This window comes from Toxorhynchites rutilus, chromosome 3 (genome assembly GCF_029784135.1).
Source record: "Toxorhynchites rutilus septentrionalis strain SRP chromosome 3, ASM2978413v1, whole genome shotgun sequence".
In the NCBI taxonomy this organism is placed as follows: domain Eukaryota; kingdom Metazoa; phylum Arthropoda; class Insecta; order Diptera; family Culicidae; genus Toxorhynchites; species Toxorhynchites rutilus.
In genome coordinates, this window is record NC_073746.1 from 244359599 (window position 1) to 244380294 (window position 20696).

Consider the following 20696-nt stretch of genomic DNA (forward strand, 5'->3'; position numbering starts at 1 on the left):
GCACATTGGTTATATAATCATGCCGCGCTGCTGCCCAGTCCAGTTCGGCCGATAAAAAAGCCCAAGTAATCAGATCTGTTCCGATCTCTATATGAACAGTCTAAGATTGACTGACCGTGAAGTGGTTGGTTAGTTTACTATCTGTTTCGAGGTGTACTGACGATCGATCTTTCAACACATTATAGTTTTTCCATTGGAACGAATGTAACACATTGCACAAATGATGTCATTCCGTTCGTTATGTAGATATCTACCGTTTTGGGTATGACAGACTACACATGGACTCACGATTGTCGATGATAATGGGTAATTATAATTTCATTGGATATCTGGATATGACACAAAACGTGAGGAGTATAACTATTTAAGAGAAATAGGTATTACACCCAATCAATCTGGCTCGTACATTGTACCACACTGAGGAGACGTGGTATGCATTCACGAACACAAGTGTGTTATTAATTCAATCAGTGATTGGTATTGTACAAGCATTTCTATATATATAGTTAGAAAACAGTAAACTATGTAAATGAGTTTCACTTACGCCGTTGAAAGTTGTATCCATACGAAAGCGAAAATTTTATGGAAGCTGTAAGTTGATTTGTACATTACGTCGATGCGGATCAAAGATCATCGTCGAATTGATCGATGATCTTTGTGCCAAAAAGAAGAACCTCTATTATCCGCAATTTAAATGCTCTTCGGAGATACCTTTCCGCCGTTAGACAAACTCAACATACAAGGACACGAACCGCACGCCGCCGCTTGTTTTTTTCGCGTTTTGTTCGTCTCTGTTTTACTACCCTGTGCGAACGTAAGTTCTGCCGCCACCGCACATTCCGATAAAGGCCACCGGCGTTCGAACCGATAAAAGCAGCAGCTCCGTGGCCTTGCTGGCATAAAATACTTGCCGACTATGGTGCGCCGTGATTCAGTTAGATTGAAAGAGCTGCCTGCTTGCTCAACACTATCAGTTTCTTCGCCTACGGCATCCTCTCCATGAGCTTTGGCTTTTCGTGGAGGTATTCCATTCATTCCTACAAAGCTACGATCGCGCACCATCGCGTCGTCGTGGATCGCACCCAACCATAGATGGAAACTTGTTCCCCATTTTTTTCGCCCAACAACAACAACCTGTTCGATAATCGTATGTGTTAGCATGCTTTTGTTTCTATTACCAATGTGTGACTAATTGTCAACGGGCGAGGTCTTCTGTTCCCACAAAAGCCTTAGTGTTTCCAAATAGTTCGAAAGAAAAGATAACCATCGATCAACATCAATCCAGCTGATGAAAAACAGCTGAGAGCAGAAAAGATCACCCGATTGAGTCACACATGTTTTCGACATTCCAAACTTATCTTGGTCGGTACCCTCGGCATAAAACACGAGATATGAGCTAATTGTTTTATTTGCGGCAAACTGTTATCACCTCTTCTCTGTTCCGGGGTCGGAAAGGTTGGAAACATTGTGGAAACATTGGATCATATCAACGTGAGACACGAAGTGCCCTAGTAAAAGATATGAAGCAAATCTAAGAAAAGCACGGGGTTATGAATCAAGCTTTCCATCTGTGTTTACATTAGTGTTGAGTCAGGTTGATGGATGAATTCTCAGTTTTGTCATGCGATGAATCTTTCCGAGCTTGAAAGTGATGGTGGAATCGTTGTTGTTGTTTGGAGCACGCGGTTGCAGATGATACGCGATTACGTTTTCAAATGTACAGTAGAGGCCAATGAAAATGGTCATCTCAAATTTCAAAAAGTTACCCCATAAAAAATGTTCACTACAATGCAATTCTAAGACATTTGACACCAAACAAAATTGTTGAAACTAATAAATGAAATTCGAATGAACTAATGTTTTGCATAGGGTATATTATCGTGCTAATCAACATTTCGCAGCAAGTTCCGAATGAAAAATCGAGATAACTATTTTTATTGGCACCCAATACCATATGTTTCGTCACAGAGTCCGAAAAAAAGTCTCAGAGGGTCGATTTTCGATAAAAAAAGTTTTTTCGAGATGACACTAGATCTCGACGTTTCATGCAATTTTAATACATTTGGCATCAAACTTTTTTTTAAGCCCCGATTTCCTTTACTCCCCCCTTGGGTGATTTTTCGATTTTCAAAAAACTCAAACCTTGACCGCTTTGCGCCACTCTTCCTTCAATCTGATTGAGCTGATATTTTGCATAGGGTGTTTTTTTCGAGGTGGTGAACATTTTGTATAGAGTATCTTTTCGAAATTTTAGGGTCGATTTATTCCCATACATTCATTGGCACCCTAATGTACAGGTTATTCTTGGGTCACAAGTTACAGCTGGCGGAAACTAATTTTACAAGTCGAAATAGCTTTCCAAAAGCATTTCAACTTCTACGTTCCTCTGAAGGAATGATTTAGTTTATATATTATATTGAACAAATATTTTGCCAAATAACTTTTAATGAATGACTAATTCAAATAACTGTTTTTGTAAAGGTGGAAAATTGTTCTGAGATCAAAGTGTTGGGGGGTCACCCGTAAAACTTCTGTAATTTTACAACATCACCGGTAGTCATGCAATTTGAGATTATTTCACTACTATGATCAGACATTTTCCGGAACTACCATCTTGTGGCTCTTTTGATTAAGCATTAAATTTGTAATAAATTCAGCATAAAGAAAAATCAATAACGCGAAAATCTTGGAAGTATAAGTTGATTACATTAAGCTTCCAGAGCTGAATCGGACCAAACATTCATCAAAGGTATTACACCCAGATTATTTTTACACGGGAGATACGTACCTCGAAAAAAAAACCGCGTAAAAAAACCAAGTATCCTAATGATAGATATCAAATGGCACTATCCTCACGTAAAACGGAAGTAAAAAGTTGAGTGTTGCTCGCTTCCCAAAACCCATAGTTTTTTCCTGCAATTTCGTTGTTTACTGGTAGCTATAGTTCGGTTTTCCTCACGAATGAATCTGCTTTTTTTTTTTTTTTGAGTGGTCGAGATAGAAGAGGCCCTATATTTTCATATAACTTTTTGTAAGCCCAATCTTGTTTACAAAACATTTCTAGAATTGATCAGATGTGTTTTTTCTTTTTTGAGAAATATTGTTTTTACAGATTCCAGCAGACTACATGGGAAGATATATGGTGTAAAATGAAAATCTAAAAATTTAACATGTAACGTAATTAGGAAAGATTTCTAACGCTTATAACCGGACCATTTATTGATACATCGAAGAGAAGTTTACATCAATCGATTGGTGAAATTTTCACGCATCTGTCATGAGAAATCATTATTTTGATGAGACAAACTACATACTAGACAAATGGAAAATGTCAAGCATCGTATATACCAGTGATGGCCAAACTTGGCAGCACTGCAGACTACCTGTTATTTAAATCATCGACGGTGGTCTACCAAAATATTTTTTTTTCTAATAAATACCGAAGAGTTTGAAATCCATATAATTCAACACATTTTTTTAAGGTAGGAACACGTCTTTCATCTCTGTACTTGGGTTGAAGTTTGAAATATCAAATACGAGACCGTTACGTCCATGATGTAAAGTTAATACCTCTTTGACGGCTAGACGAAGTGGCATGTTTGTTACTTCTTCTTAAGGGGGGACCCCTGTCTGGAAGGTCGGAAAATAATAAATTTTCGTGGATTTTTTTCGGATGTTAAGAATAAAGTGAAGTGTTCGTGTATTTAGGTTATTTTTTAAAGTATAATTGAAGATGTATTTTCCATTTTTTGTGTGCACGGGTAATGATTATGATGCTGCTGGCAGCTGGATGCGTAGTCGCTGTCTGAAAATCGGTACCTTGCTGGTGGTATCGGTTCTGAAGCAACGGGGTGTCGTAGAACAAATTCCAATGAATATTTTGGAACTTTAGGACAATACCTAAAGCGTTACCATAGGGGTTTTTGAAAATTTGAAAAACAAGTGTTAATAGCTCAAAAACTTCTTTGATAGCAATCTATTGAAATCACAAAAATCTATAAATATAGGTACCTGTTTGAAATTTAATCTCAGTCATGATCAGTCAAGATTGATGCATGCCTTCGGCTGCCAGCAAATGCCAAGTTTATTGTTTGCTTTGTTTGTATTAAAGAGGCTTCAAACTTGGGAGTTCATTCGGCTCTCTAGCATGTGGAATGGAATATGGGGAATAAAGGAATGCGCTATACGCAGAAATAACGTATCGAAATTGTGCTTGTTGATTTGTTCTACGCAGGTTGGAAAGCTACAAAGCAACAAAGTGCCATCCAAAAACTCTACTGAAAAGGTAATTAATAAATTTAATTCTTTGCTTATATGATATCCGATATGATAAATACGCTAACTGAATACGATAATTTCGTAATCCTACGTTAACAATGCGATCGTGTCCGGACATCATGCATATTTTGGTATATTTTTTTCAAAATTTTCGTTCCCAAAACGTTCTCAAAAAAGACGCATCACCTAGGAGCGCTCTATTTTTTTTTTTGAAAGTTGAGATTCTTTCACCAACATATCAAAAAAATTTTTTTTTCGTTTTGTTTCAAAGTTAACTGATGGTCCGAAAAATATTTTTTTTCCTTTTTTCGAAAAATGACTTTTTTTTTAAATTTCACAACTTTTGAAATACTGGACCGACTCAGATGATCGATATATCAAATTGAAGCAAATTGAGCTAGTTAAAAAAATGTTACACTAACGAAAGGATTGGATTTTTGTTTTCGTAATTGTTGATTGTATTTGTTTTTAATTGGCTTAGAACTAGAGGGATTTTTTTGACCACCCTAAAACGGAAATGGGCACACCAATGAAAAAATAAAGAAAGGTCTCATATTTTGCGATAAGAAACAACACAAAACTTGGCATGGAATGGTTTAGAGGAAAAAATGCGAAACAGCGGGAAAAATTTACCACAAAAAAAAACATTCTGCATTTTCGATATGTTATGTAAAAAAGTCTCAGCTTTTCAAAAATCACAGCTATCACATCACATCGTCTCAACACATTGAAAATCACGGAAAGCTAACTTTTCGCCTAAAAGTAGTCACTTCAACTGCAGTATAGTATTTTTCATAGAAAGAATACACTTCGTTTGCTGGTAAGACATCGAAGCCTAGAACAGTGATAAAAAATATTATTTTTCGAAAATGGGCACATTTGGCAGAACCGACAGAAACCCAGTTTTTAGTCCACCCTTCAGGGTAGTGAACCTTAAGGACCAAACAAAAATACGGGTGTCAAAAATTACGATGAGGAATAAATATGGGGGCGTTTTGTTATAAAAAAATTGATATGATCTTCATGAAAATTTGTATACATTGATTTTGAATGTCTATCCCAAAAATTTGAAATAATAAATTTATAGACTCAAAAACTACTGAACTCATAGATGTGAAAAAAAAATCAAAACTGGACCTATTTACGTGGTAGAGTGAAAAAATGAAAGAATGAAAGATAGAAATAGTGCAAGAGAGGGGAAGAAATGAGGAGAGTACGAGAGAGGAAGAAAGAATAAAGAGAAAAACAAGATATGGGGAAAAAGAGAGAGAGGAGAAGAGAGCAAAAGATAAAGAAATGAAAAGAGAAAAAAAGAAGGAGAGAAAAAGAGAGAGAGAGAGAGAGAGAGAGAGAGAGTTAATCAATGACTATAAAACTAAAACACAAGTAAATTTACTCAAAACTAAAAAAAAGTAACTGACTGAATTCGGAAAATATCTCTCTTTCGGTCTTGTTCGCGACCGAGGAGGAGCAAGTCTTTCCTATTACCAAATTCCTTGTCCATCTCTACCCTTATCCCGATTCAATCCACTCCCCACCCTTCAATAGTGTAATGTGGGCTGCAAGACACAGCTACAGACAGCAGAATACGACGTAAAACGTATATCGTATGACGTATAACATATACAGCTAAAAACGAAGGGAATCATTCTCATGCTATGTTTATCTGATTCCAAATCTAACCATTCACCGTGTTACATCGAGTGAATCAATCCATTAGTGCTTTAGAAGTTCTCCAGTGTTTTGTTTCTCCAGTGCATGCTGAATTCCAAATGATCTTTTCCAAGACCAAAATTCCAAAATCCTGAGCTATCAACATCCAGGCCTCCATCAGGATCCGCCACTTCCTCAATGGTGTGATCCACCAGCTCTTATTATCGGTATTCATCGTTTCACTGAGTTTCAGTAGCTTATGTTATACTACACCTTCCAGGTCTCACACATAGAGCATCGTCATCACAAATGTTCACTGCTGAAGCATATTCACTATAAATTTCCACAAGCAAAAGATTGCTTCGACCGCTTTTTTCAAACGAAAGAAGACGGTTAGGTAATGTCGTGGACAGAGCCGGAGACGCGTAGGACTACACCATCTCACTTCCTTTTGGTTATTCTTCTTCTTTCTCTTCTTGGTTTGTTTTATTGAGACTTTGTACTCTTAGCGTTCACACATCGTGTTAGCTGATCGCTGTCTAGAGTGCCCTGAAAAACCAACACAATTTTTTTCGTAGGTAAACAATGTAACTTGTTTTACAATTTCGATAATTTTTTTTCGCAAAAAAATAGTAGGGAATATTTTCTATCAAGGCAGTATTCTAGTCTAGAAATGTAATAATAGCAGCTGACCTGGATGTGTCGATCGTAACTGCCCACATCATCATGACGAAGGACTTGGGATACAAACCGTACAAGGAACGCAAGGTTCACGGGGTAATGAAGGCTACAACAAAGAAGTCAGGTCAGATGTTCGTGTTTTCTGATGAGAAACTCTTTGTCTTTCAATAGCCACACAATGTCCAACGTTACCCAGCCTCCCCCGGCCCACATAAACATCCCGCAGTTTAAGAGCGCCACGTCGATGATGGTTCGGGGGCCGTATCCAGGCGTGAAAGCTCCCACTGGTGTTTATCGAGAAAAACGTGAAAATCACGTCCGATTTTTTTTTTTTAAAACGCATCAAGCTTGTCATATAGCACAACGCCGGAGTGCTCCCAGCTAATATGTCGTAAAGGTTTTCAATAAACATTGCCTCAATAAAAATTGACACTGAATAAGAACATATTTTAAAAGTGTATTCGAACTCCCAAAACTTATATGACACACTATATATTGTTTTAATGAGAAAATTATAATAATTTTCTCAACTCAAGTCTATGTGTTATTATCTCAATTAAAGTCTGTTGAATATAAAACTACACAGAAGCCGTTCTATCCGTAATAATTTGGCGACCTATGTGTGTCATGAAATTTGCACTCCGTGAGAAATCCCACGAGACACGAAACACACGGTTCCCACAAATTATTCTGAACGAACCCGACACCACTATCATCACCAGAGAAGTAAATTCTTTACTGTCTTATCACTGTCTGGTAGTAACCAGAACTAGTAAAAACCGGAAACCAAACGTGTATATATGTGCACACCACGGAACCATCGGAAAGTAAACAACACCACGTCAAAGAACGGGAATCAATCAAAATTTATAACGCTTTCGTAGAATAATCAATCACACGAATACAGGAAAACTGACGCGAAACGGAACTTATCGAATTCTTGCCACATCCACTGCACTTACTCTCCTATCCAAACCGAAACACACCGGGGATCAAAGCTACGACACAGCTTGGAACCGATAGGAAGGCGCGCGCGCTTCAACGTCGTCGATAGGTCGCTCGCGTTTGAGACACTGACATTGGCGATCGTTGGTCGGATCGGTCGCAGCCCGATGATCCCCGGCGAAGTGAACACGCCACCACTACACCTAATCGGCCGTAGTAGTTGTTCTACTACTACCGTTAGTAACTCAAGCTAAGCTGTATATTGCTGTTATGTGAGTGACAGCGCGCGGCGGCTCTGTGTTTGTTGTTTTGTTTTGGTTGACTGCGAAGAAATTTGAGAATGCTTCCCAACATAGACTGGAATGTTACCGAAAACGAAGTACACAAGCAGAGATATTTTTACTTCAACTATACAACTCGTAAGCAAAGTGACGCGCATACGCTGCGCGACCGGCACAGAACGCCAGGAATGCACTTTTTTATTGCGCTGGGATATGATAAAGATGAATAGTACATGTATGCAAAGCGAATTGCGCACGAATTGAGTCACCAATCGTTGATGAGAAGGCGTTAATAAGTGAGAGAATTGTTGAGGGAATTTAAATTAATCCACGGATACATTCGAAATCAATACATGATGACCGCATTCCGGACAATTTGTACCTTTGTATCCAGAATGATGAACTCGGATGAGAAATAGTTTTTTGAATTACAATCCTACTATGCTAACTGATTCGTAACTTACCTGAAAAAGACAGAAAAAAGAGAGATTGTTACAAATATTCTAGAATTATATTATAGCATCAAAATAAGTTAATAATTGTGATGTCCAACTGTTTTTCCCGGGGCCTTCGATCATTTTTGAAAAACACACATCAACTCGACTAATTTGTACGACCCAAACGCTCCAATCCGAGCAGAAAGCGCCTTTCGTTAGACAACACGGCCACACAGCAACACATCGTCGAAACATGCGCAAGGAGGATTCAAAGTTACGACAGCATGATTGAATTGGCACGAAGCAAATCAAAACAAATGTAGGGGAAAGTCGGGAAAGACGGACACCACTGTATAACTGATAAATTAAATTTTTATTTTTTTTAATGTTGTAAGGTAAATGATTTTGGTTTGTCCAGTCGGAAAAATTATCATGGTTTGCCCACTTTTTTGAATGCTCCAATTCAGCGTTCCTGTGTCCAATAAGGTATTCGAATGTTTCAAAACATGTAAATAAAATTGTCTTTTACATGATTTATAGGAATATTAAAGTATATTTTTACGGAATCACATGTTTTAAAGGATTATAAAATACACCTTCTATTTGTGTCAATGCGCCCCTCATTCGAGCTAACTTTTAATCGAACACTTACAAATATTGTAAACATCACACCATTTGTATCAGATTTACATAGCTAAACCATTAAATTAACGCATTTTGATGAACTCAATTCTGATCATGAGTTGTCCAATTCAATAATGTTGTTTTGTCCACATGATTTCTATGGCAACCGCTTGGCGCGCTGCAGTTGTGTCCTTCGCGGATAGCAGAAATAAAGTTTCTCTGTGTTGAGTGTGTTGAGGTGAACACTTTTAAAATGCCCAAGAAAAAGCAATATTCTGAAGAAAGCTTAACTTATGGATCAATATGATGACAGTAAACTCAAGCAATGATAAATGCAACATCTACTTGTGAATTCGAATGTTTTCATTCAAAAATGATGATTACTAAAACCGGACAAACCATGATCATTTTTTGGGTAAACCATGATCAGAGGTGGTCAAACCATGATAATAATTCCTCTTTAAGGAAAATCGTTAAAAAACATAAAAATTTGAATAATTTCAACACCTTATGGTAGTATTAGCAACGAGAGACTTGGGGCTTTTCAACAAACCCAAACTCGTATCGATTCTGTGTGATTTTCATGAAGAAAAATCGATTTGCATTCAATAGTTGCATAAAAACACCCGAAATCGGACAAACCAAGATCATTTACCCTACAAACTTGCAATACAGTGTATCAATATCTTTGACACTTACTGTGTGCACCCAGATGGCTTTCTGTTAAAATTGTGAATTAAAACCAAAAAGTTATCTACAAACAGCAGCTCGATGTAAGTTTTCGTCTGCAGAAAATAAGGTTCTCATTGTTATCGAGTAATTTTTTTGGGTATTTTCGTTATGGTAATGTTTTACCATCACTTCTCTTCCAAATTTATCGAATCAGCGGCGAAGTTTTCTCATTTTTACTCCAAAAATATTGACGAAAATAAAATACTAATCAAGTCGGGTAAGACGGACACTCCACCGACAAAGAACAAACATTTTGTTTTGAAAACAATTTAGTTATCTCCTCCTTTTCTTATCAAAAGATGCCCATTAATTACGTTTACAAGTGCAAGCACATATCACGGACAAATCAGCAGAGCGGTTTGAAAACGTAATCCGAATTTGTCATTTCGAATGCCGGAAGCTATTTTAGACATGAAAATTACAAGCCCTTCTAGGTGATTTAAGTCTACCTTTTTTGTTAGATTATCTTTAAAGCATATTTGAGGACCTCCAAAACTTATCGAGTACATAAACTTGAATTTTAAGTTAGTGTCCATCTTTACCACCCCAAGTGTCCATCTTTCTCGCCAAGTGTCCGTCTTTCCCGACTCAATCTTATTTTTTTCAAAGATGCCGAAAACATTAATTTTACCAAATTTCTGCCTCAAAGACAAATTTTGTTATAGAAAGAGACCTAGATTATCAATTTGCGGTGGGACAGTTATATATTTTTTGTAAAATTCATGAAAAAAATCAATTTATACTTAGGGTGTCCGTCTTTACCACCCTTCCCTTATGACCATTTATATTTTCATTGGATTTGTTGTTCTTTTGGCATAGTGAAACTAATAAACGATGAGACAAGGAAAATACGACTCACAAATGACATAGAGCCTTATGACGAGTGTCTCTCCATTACACCGTGAGATGACGTGAGTAGGCTGGCTTATTATTGGCATTAGGCTTATTATCGTTCGATTAATCGATTAATGATTGCAGAAAAATACAATTATTAACCCTTTATAAGGCTGTGGCAACTATATTGCCACACACGAAAAATATTTTGTTCGCTGCACTTGAGCGCCCCTTACACGATCATTCGCATTGACATTAGTTCATTACATTACATTAAACATGATCGTGTAATTTCATAAAGTTGAAATTACTGGCAATAATGCAGAAAATCCGGATTTTCTTATATCGGTTCGGCATTACTGAAATCGGACAGGGCATGTTCATTTTCTTAATAACGGGGGATAAAGTAAGATGCGCTGACTTCATTTTATGAATAACGGTTGATAAAATAAGGTGGACTGAGTTCATTTTAGAACAACAATGTTCGATGTCGACATCTAGAAACATTTTAAATGAGTGAACCAAGCATAAACCAATAAAATAACCATGCAGAAAGACAGTTCTAAATCGTCAAATGAAAAATAATTGCTAATAGTTTTTCGAATTCACAAAACATTCTATTCTGAACCTTTTTCAACCATATCTGAAGGACATTATAAGATCAATCAAATTTTTGAAATTATTATTAAAAACCATCAGAAATAATTTTTGTTCAAAACTTTTTCACTGCTCAAAGAGATCTACGCGCGGGTAGCCGTTGAGAGTAGACGTGCCTTTCGTTCACTCCGTGCTCAATTTTGTTTCGTGTTATTCTGCCTAAAGGTGGGATCAGAATGCCGCGCTATGCGTCGCGTTGCGACAATTGTGCTTTGACACTTCATTTTAAATATTTGTGTTTCCATTTAGTCGAACACATTAATGCGTTGCGTCATTAGCATCGTTGTACTAAACGCTAACATTTGTTCTAAATTGCTTGCGCCGAATTCACGGTGACAGTGGCATGGTGTCGACGTCTGGTGGCAACTTCAAATTAGGGCCATAATTTGGGTCCCAAACTCGTTTGTGTAATCTCTATCAGATTAGAAGACACGATGCCGGTTTTTAAATTCTAAAATTTGAATGAAAATTTCCACATCATGTTATTTGATTACTTGAAACACGTGTTTCTGACTTTCATTCAACCATATGGCTAAACAATTCCAACATTGCTGAATTTTTTTCATAGAGTTGTCTTCATTAACAATTTTCGTATGAGACTTTTTCACCACCTGCAAACAAAAATGTTTTTCATTTAAATAGAATACTAGTTTGATATGGAAAAGCTAATTTTCATTCATAATTTTAATTTTGAAGACGTGTTCATTCCGACTGAAAATCAGCTATTCCTTCACGCTCTCCTAAACTAGTAAACGAAGCTCAAGCTTTAAAAACATTCAACTGATCCGTGGAGACAAGAACAAGATTTTCATACGAATTTTATTTTGTTTTTGTTTACATGAAAAGTGGAGACGCGAATGCTAGATTGTGACTGCAAATCAACAGACTGCGTCGGGCGAATGTTTTAGTACAAAACGCAAGCAATGACAGCTGGTGAGAAGCAACGCGCAACGCGGCATTCTGTTTCCACCTTAACTGCTTGCGCCGAATTCGCGATGACAGTGGCATGGTGTCGACGTCTGGTGGGAACTTCAAATTAGGGCTATAATTTGGGTCCCAAACTCGTTAGTGTAATCTCTATCAGATTAGAAGACAAATTGGCTGAATTTTTTCATCATTATATAGGGTTGTCTTCATAAACAATTTTCGTATGAGACTTTTTCACCTTCTGCAAACAAAAATGTTTTTCATTTAAATAGAATACTAGTTTGATATGGAAAAGCTAATTTTCATTCATAATTTTAATTTTGAAAACGTGTTCATTCTGACTGAAAATCAGCTATTCTTTAACGCTCCCTTAAACTAGTAAACGAAGCTCAGCGCGGATATGTTAATGTGTTGTTTTTGAAAACATTCAACTGATCCGTGGACACAACAAGAACAAGATTTTCATACGAATTTTATTTTGTTTTTGTTTACATGGATAGTGGAGACGCGAATGCTAGATTGTGACTGCAAATCAACAGACTGCGTCGGGCTTTTTAGTAAAAAAAAGGAAAGAAATGACAGCTGATGAAAACCAACGCACAACGCGCCATTCGGTTTCCACCTTAAGAGTCATGGCGAATCGTCGGTTGTGTGATGGAAAAGTTCTATTTCCGAAGGATTTCGAAACAGTATTTTATTATAATATCTGCATCTATTATCAGTTCGGGTTCATTATTGTGTGTTTCCTGGCATTTTTTCAATGTGAAATTGTTTTAACACGTTAAGCCCCGATTTTCTCTTGCTTCGCTTTCCTTTCATCGCGCATCAAGAACATTTGCACAATATCAGTAGCGGTCCCAGTTCCCAAAGATACATAGTGTATACAGGGAAACTTCGATATAACGTACCATCGTTGTAACGTACGAAAATTTTTTCAATATTTTTTTTTCTGATAGTACAATGAATTATCTGTATTGTGATGCTAAACAAGTTTTGTACCTTCAATCAATCCCGAAATACAGCTGGTTTTGTGATTCCGGATTCTAAATGAATCAAGCTTTAATCAACAGTACGAAGGGAAACATCATGAGAAAGGCTGGCTTCGTCTTCTGATTGAAGTTATTCATTCACTTTACTAAAACAGCAACACAATAATGTATTATAGACTACGTTTGTGAGTACTTTATTATGCTTCGATATAACGTACAATTCGATACAACGTACAATTTTGAAAGTGAAATGTACGTTATATCGAAGTTTACCTGTAGATAGAAAATAGTCAGCAATTCGACTAAAAATTAGTCACATTTTGTAAAAAATCCGAAAACATCATCCGTATATATTTTTATTTTATTATTTTATAACTGTCAGTCAGCACTTTCCTACCAAAAAGCTCAATGTCGCCCCCTAGGGGGGAACCGCGTTAACACCTTCGTCGCCCAATGCGCCGTTTTTGAGTTTCCTGCGAGGCTCAACTTGCGGATGAATTATTAAATGAAGATCAAACTTAGTTTGTAGACAACTTTTACATGATCTAGTGAAATTTTATTCTATTTGAAGACGAATTGACAACAATAGCACATGCCAAAGCCATATTATACGGTTTTCGCAAAAAACTCAAGTATAAACCATCCGTACTATAAATTGATAAAAAGTATAGTATAAACATTATATTAATATAGTTACGATTTTGTTATTTTTCTACATATCCTATAGTTACATTTAGGTGCCTATTCTGTCAAATTCCTTTTGAAAATCTTATTCAATTTGAACGAGGAAAGTGTCACCCATATCTGGGTGACGGGGCGTCGAAAGTGTTAATCGGAAAATCCGCATAAAAAAACCGCGTCAATTCAAAAATTTGCGTAAAAAAACGCGTTAATTAGAAAATCCTCATGAAAGAAACTTCGTAAAATCGCGTGAAAAACCTGGGTCTAATTAGAACTTTGTTACGTGTATCACATAGTGATGTCCGGTATTTAATCGATTAGACAATTTATAACTAATGAAAATTGTTGAATGTTTTACAGTTATTATTGTTTTGCATTCATTATTTGTTTTACAATTATTATTTGAACGATTATTACGCATGATAGTGGACTAACTATTCCCCAATTACAGTAATCACTACCGAAGAAATGTATTTTTCTTATTTCCTGAACAGGTGTCGCTATCGGCGCTAGCGGAATCTTCCTGTATTACTACAAGGTAATATATCTATATGGGTTACGTTTTGAGATTCATTTCATCGGGTTTGGAAGAATTAAAACATATTTATACTCGGTGTCATTTAAAATTTTTCAATTTCATTATTAGGAATATATGAACATTAGAGTGGCAATGAAAATTGCCATCTCGAATTTTCAAACGGAACTTGATTAAAAATGTTAATTCCCACGAAAAACTACCCTAAGCAAAATATCATCCGTAAAAGTTTGAGTTTTTAAAAAACCGAAAAACCGGGCGTACAGGAAATCGGGGTTTCCGATTTTATGATGCCAAATGTCTTCAAATTGCATGAAACGTCGTGATCTACTGTCATCTCGAAATTTTTTTTGGTGAAAAATCTACATTTTGGGACTTGATCGTTATTCCGGAATACGAGGCATAACGTATGGTTTACGGTGCCAATGAAAATCGTCATATCGATTTTTCATGCGAAATGTTGATTCCTGCGAAATGTTGATTTGCACCATAAAAGACCCTATGCAGAATAATAGCTCATTCGGACTTCATTTTCTATTGTCGCAGATGTCAAAATTAAAGCTTTTTGAAAATCGAAAACTAAGTCTAACGCTCTATGATTCAAAACATCATCATCGTCATAATTGACGACTCAATGCAGAAAATACGGATAATTGACAACAGCTCCAAAACAAAAATTCTGCGTAGCAGACATAAAAAAACGAAATTGCATTCAACCAAAGTGAACCATAAACCCACAATATGGCATCGGACGATAGTGTTCGTTTTCTCCAATAAAGCAGATACGAATCTTCAACAGATTTTTATGTTTTGGACAGCTCCTGGAATCAGATGTCGTTAAATTTTAAAAATACTAACGTGTTATGTATTGATATTACGTTAATAGCTAGCATGGACTTGGTTCGCTCTGGCTGCAAAGAAAACGAAGTTTTTTACTAGCAGAAACATAATTATGTTTTTTTATATTTCTAAAGGTTCTGAATCACATCTTGAAGAAAATGTGTGCTTGCAGCATGAAGGTGAGTAATATGTTTGACATCTTGTTTGTAACGCGTTAGCGATAAAATGATAGATTTGATCCGACACAGTCAATTAGTGGGAGCGCAAACTTCAAACTGAAATATCTCAAAATAATCTTATTGACGCTTGGTTCGTTTTGGCAGAACCCCGAACAATTAGGTATAAAAAAAACTGTCGGTAGTTTTAGTGTTAATAATGGAATTTTTAAAACATATCCTAAATTTGCAAAAAAAAGCTCCTCGACCATCCTCAACCTTCCTATGTCTTGACCAATTTTGTGTTTTGACTTTTTTCGTTCGATCGATCCAATGTGTATTTATCAGTGCCGAAAATATTCACGTTCACGACATTCAAATACGGCGAATTTCAACTTACCTTGTATTGATGATCTACTGTTCAAGCGAGAGCCGATAAATATGAAACAACACTATTAATGCAAACGAGTGGGATGAATATCCCCATCAACATGCCATGAAGTTCATTTTTCATTTGCATCTTCATTTCCGTGATATTTCATGATATTCGAAACGTCGAACTTGAAGATCACTGCGTGTTAGTGAGAATCAAAGCGTAAAATTCAACGTCAACCAATTGAGTGTTAAATCGTTTAATGGTAAGGGAAGGCATAAAATTTTTGGTTTTGGTGACTTCGGCCTTGTATAACTCTTTGACTATGTTTTATGAATCTACTTCCGATCGTTCGGAAACGACATACACCCCCAATCATATGGTCAATGGGTGAAAATAATAGCCAAACGGAAAATGAACCTAATCTTGTTTTGATTTCCGGTTTAATGATATTCAACCGCTTACCGCCGCACAACGGTCAACGCTCAATGAAACCCATAATGTTGGCTTTTCCGAATACCTGTTCCTTTCTTTTTTCTGAATATGTTAATAAAACACGTTCTCAAAAAATTCACTGCAAGCGATGAGGATCAATTTGGCTTTTGTGATAATCATCTGAAATTATCGACAGTAAGGAAAGTGCCTGAATGCAGGCTTTTTGAAATTCATTCGTGCTGTTTTCGTTTAATATATTGCGCAAAGTTCACGCGTCTCGACTCTTGTGTTATACTCATTAGGACAGATATAATGTTGAGTATCAACAGAAAATAATTCATCCGACACTGGGAAAAAGTTAATTCCTCCATTCGTGAATAAATTTTGATAATTTGTGGCACTGGTATTTATCTTGGATCGATCCTTCTTTTTTACACACTGAACTCAGTGATATTATTCTTCTGCTCACACCTCCGAATTCAATACGGTTAGCGCGGTTGTGCTCCATTGACTTTAATTGATATGAATATAAAAACCCAAATAATCTTGCTTCCGGTTACATCAATCGGATATTAGTTTCTCACGCTCATTCAAATGATAACGTTCACTTTGCATAAAATGCATAAGCACTAAAGTGTTTATTCTGCAAGTATGCATACTATGTCTATTTTTCAAAAAATTCTCACTCGAGCAGAAGGAAAAAATTACGGATGCCTCATTTTGATCTTGATACCAAAATTTGGTTTGAACAAGACTGATATAAGCAGTAAAATACCAAAGCCGACCGAAAATAGTAGAGAAATAGATTTTTGAAACCAAAATATGATAATTTCAATAACAAAGTAATATCTGAACAGTGTTGGGTCCAACATTTTCGAAAACAAAACATGGAAAACGACACTCCTATCAGTCGTTTCGCTTCGAGTAGGACTTCTTCGGCACTCGCCGTCAAAGTGACAAGTTGACATGAGGATAACTGAGACCTCATTCATAGCGCTTGTCAATTCTTATCTAGTTGAAGCAAATGTTTATTCTAATTGACGTGACGAATGAATACAAAACTGCCTCTCTGTTCAACCTGACTTTGCTTCACAACTACTCCCTCACCCCGACATGACCTTCGTTGCCCGCGTATACAATCTTGTTTTAACTGTTTTTAAAAGTGAAACGAACACTTGATTTCTGATGCAAAAAAATAGTTACATCATTAATGGATGGCTCCATTGTTTACCCACCGTAAACTCGTCTACAATTTGCGAATGAAAGAACAAAACGAATTAAAACTTTTCACTTCAATATGCCGTGAAGTTCATTCGACGTTGAATGAATAAACGGACACGAAGCGTCATAGAGCAGATAGTGGCGATCTTACCCGAATAACTTTTGATTTAAGTTAACAGAGAAACTGCTGGAAGAAGCAAAAATTCATTTTTAATCGAATGCGAAAGCCGACGTCTTCATAGTCTCCTGATTATTCAAATTCAAATGTTCAAATGTTAACGAACGGGAGCTGAAACAAGTCTCGCAAACAGTAAAGTAAGTAGAATTAGTCTTTCAAAAACTTCTCCGCCTTCTCAACAGAATGCGACTGAAATTTTGATATACTGTCAAAACTTCAACCGCATGAAAAGTCCAGGAAAAATTAAGGAAATTCATCAAAAACCTTTTACCCGCTTCTTTCAATGTAATTCTTGCAACTGAAACTAGCTGGGACGAAAGCGTAAGGAGCGAAGAAGTTTTTGGAAATAATTTACGTATTCCGGCACGACCGCAACTTATCGTTATCTCAGAAGAAGTCTGGAGGAGGGGTCCTCATTGCCATTAATGCAAATTTCACTCCTGAGGAACTTATAACCGAAAAACATAAAGAATTTGAGCATGTATGGGCAAAATTATCTATAGCTGGCGAAGTACACATATTTGCTTCTGTGTATTTCCCACCCGAACATGCAAATAAAAAGTCGTATGAATTATTTTTTCAGACGGCAAATCGAATTGCAGAAACACTAGAACCAGAAGTGAAATTGCATATCTATGGCGACTTCAATCAAAATAAAGTAGACTTCATTCCCGATAATGTTAATGAATGCATTCTACTCCCAGTCGTCGGGGAAAATGAAACCCTACAATATATATTTGACGAAATTGCACATCTCGGTCTTAACCAAATAAATCATGTAAAAAATTTCCAAAAATATTATCTAGACCTATTATTCACTAACATCACCGACGACTTGTGTGAATGAGTCCATGACTCCTCTTTGGAAAAATGAAAAATTTCACACAGCAATTGAATACTCAATCTTTATACATAATAGACAATTGCCCATCACCTGGGAGTATGAAGAAGTACCGGAATATAACAAGACGAACTTTGAAGCAATCAAATGTAGCCTACAAGCCATAGAATGGCAAACTTTATTAAACAGCGAACGAGATGTCAACTTAACTGTACATATTCTTCACGAAATTCTGAATAACATAATATCAGAATTTGTGCCGAAGAAAAGAAGACGAAGAAATTCAACCAGCAAATATCCTATTTGGTTTAACGTTCAAATAAGAAATCTAAAGAATAAAAAACAAAAAGCACATAAAAATACAAAATGGACAAAAGTCATCAAAATTTGCTTGAATATCAAAATATTTCCCAAGAATTAAATTTTGCAATTAAAAGTGCACACGAAGAGTACAATAGAAAGGTCGAAACCGAAGAAAAGAAGACGAAGAAATTCAACCAGCAAATATCCTATTTGGTTTAACGTTCAAATAAGAAATCTAAAGAATAAAAAACAAAAAGCACATAAAAATACAAAATAGACAAAAGTCATCAAAATGTGCTTGAATATCAAAATATTTCCCAAGAATTAAATTTTGCAATTAAAAGTGCACACGAAGAGTACAATAGAAAGGTCGAAACTGAAGTCAAATCATGCCCGAAGAAATTCTTTAATTACGTAAAGTCTAAGCTCAAAAGCAATAACTTCCCATCGCAGATGCATCTCGATGAGGATGTGAGGAATTCTTCGAACGAAATTTGTAATCTCATTGCAAATTTCTTTCAGGAAGTATATACCACATTTTCCGAAGAAAATCGCGATCGGAACTACTTTTCATTTTTACCGGATTATCCAAATGACATATCGGTGAACTATCTTTCACAACAGGAAATATGCCATGCACTAAAAAAATTAGACGGAACAAAAGGACCAGGACCTGACGGAATAGCACCTATATTCCTAAAGAACCTGGCTGAGGAACTCACCCTTCCCTTACATTGCATTTTCAATATGTCACTACAAACTGGAATATTCCCAGAAAAATGGAAACAATCTTTTTTGGTACCTATCTTTAAATCAGGCGCTAAATCTGACGTACGTAATTATCGTGGAATTGCCATTATCTCTTGTATTCCTAAACTATTCGAAGCAATAGTCAACGAAAAAGTCTTCCAACAAGTAAAGAATAGAATTACGTGTATGCAACATGGTTTCTTCAAAGGCCGTTCAACTGCAACTAATCTGTTGGCTTTTGTGACTTTTATTTTGAATGCAATGGAAAATGGCAAACACGTAGAAACTCTTTACACTGACTTCAGTAAAGCATTTGACCGCATCGACATTCCATTACTACTCTTCAAATTGCAGAAAATAGGAATGAAACAAAGACTCTTAAACTGGCTCAATTCTTAACTAACAAACCGTGAACAAATTGTTCATTTTCAAAATTCTCTTTCAAATCCAGTAAAAGTCACTTCGGGAGTCCCACAAGGCTCTCATCTTGGTCCTCTTCTTTTCATTCTGTACGTTAATGACATCTCCTTCGTTCTCAAGCGTATAAATGTACTTGTGTATGCCGACGACATGTAGCTTTTCGCGGAAATTGGAAATGAAAACGACATCGAAGCATTTCGAAACGAAATACATGTATTCCATACTTGGTTTGATAAAAATCTACTAACACTGAATGTGAAAAAGTGCAACTCTATAACAGAAAAAAACATGTACCAAATATTGTAATATGTCTTGGAAATCAAAATGTAGAAAAATGTGAAATAGTTAGAGATCTAGGCGTCGTCCTGGACTGTAAACTCACATTCATAGAACACTACAACTCTGTAATAAATAAGGCGAATAGTGTGTTAAGTTTTGTCAAACGCTTCTCACATTACCTCCAGGACCCATACACAATAAAGCTTTTATATATTACATATGTAAGGCCTATTCTGGAATACTGTAACATCGTTTGGAACCCGTATATGGTCGTACATGAAGAACGCATTGAGTCAGTCCAGAAACAATTTCTTCTATTTGCACTTCGTAAACTCAACTGGACCTCATTTCCACTTCCTTCATATGAAGCACGTTGCATGCTCATAAACATCCAAACACTAAAAGAACGCCGTGAATTTGCAATGCTTTCTTTTGTTAATGACCTAATTTCGCAACGAGTACAGTCAGCTGAATTACTAGAAAAACTAAATTTCTATGTACCTGGGCGTCAACTAAGAACGCGAAATTTGTTTCTAACCAAAACATCCAGAACAAATTATGCAAATAACGCCCCTATCAATCGCATGATGCGTATATACAATCAGCACTGCGAAATAATTGACACAACAATGAATAAAAAACAGCTA

The 20696-nt window shown here is 36.3% G+C and overlaps 1 protein-coding gene across 28 annotated transcripts in view; it reads right to left on the bottom strand.

Moving 5' to 3' along the window:
- The window catches only part of LOC129775886 (ensconsin), a 335888-nt gene that overhangs the window by 68524 nt on the left and 246668 nt on the right, over positions 1 to 20696 (bottom strand). The window contains exon 1 of one of the 28 annotated variants that reach the window (XM_055781079.1): positions 7575 to 7698. The exons of 26 other annotated variants lie outside the window; for them this stretch is intronic. The gene's annotated coding sequence lies outside the window, so the exon portion shown is untranslated. Of the gene's footprint in view, positions 1 to 7574; positions 7699 to 20696 lie in introns of those variants that run through there. One more of the 28 variants, XM_055781080.1, reaches the window with a different exon arrangement.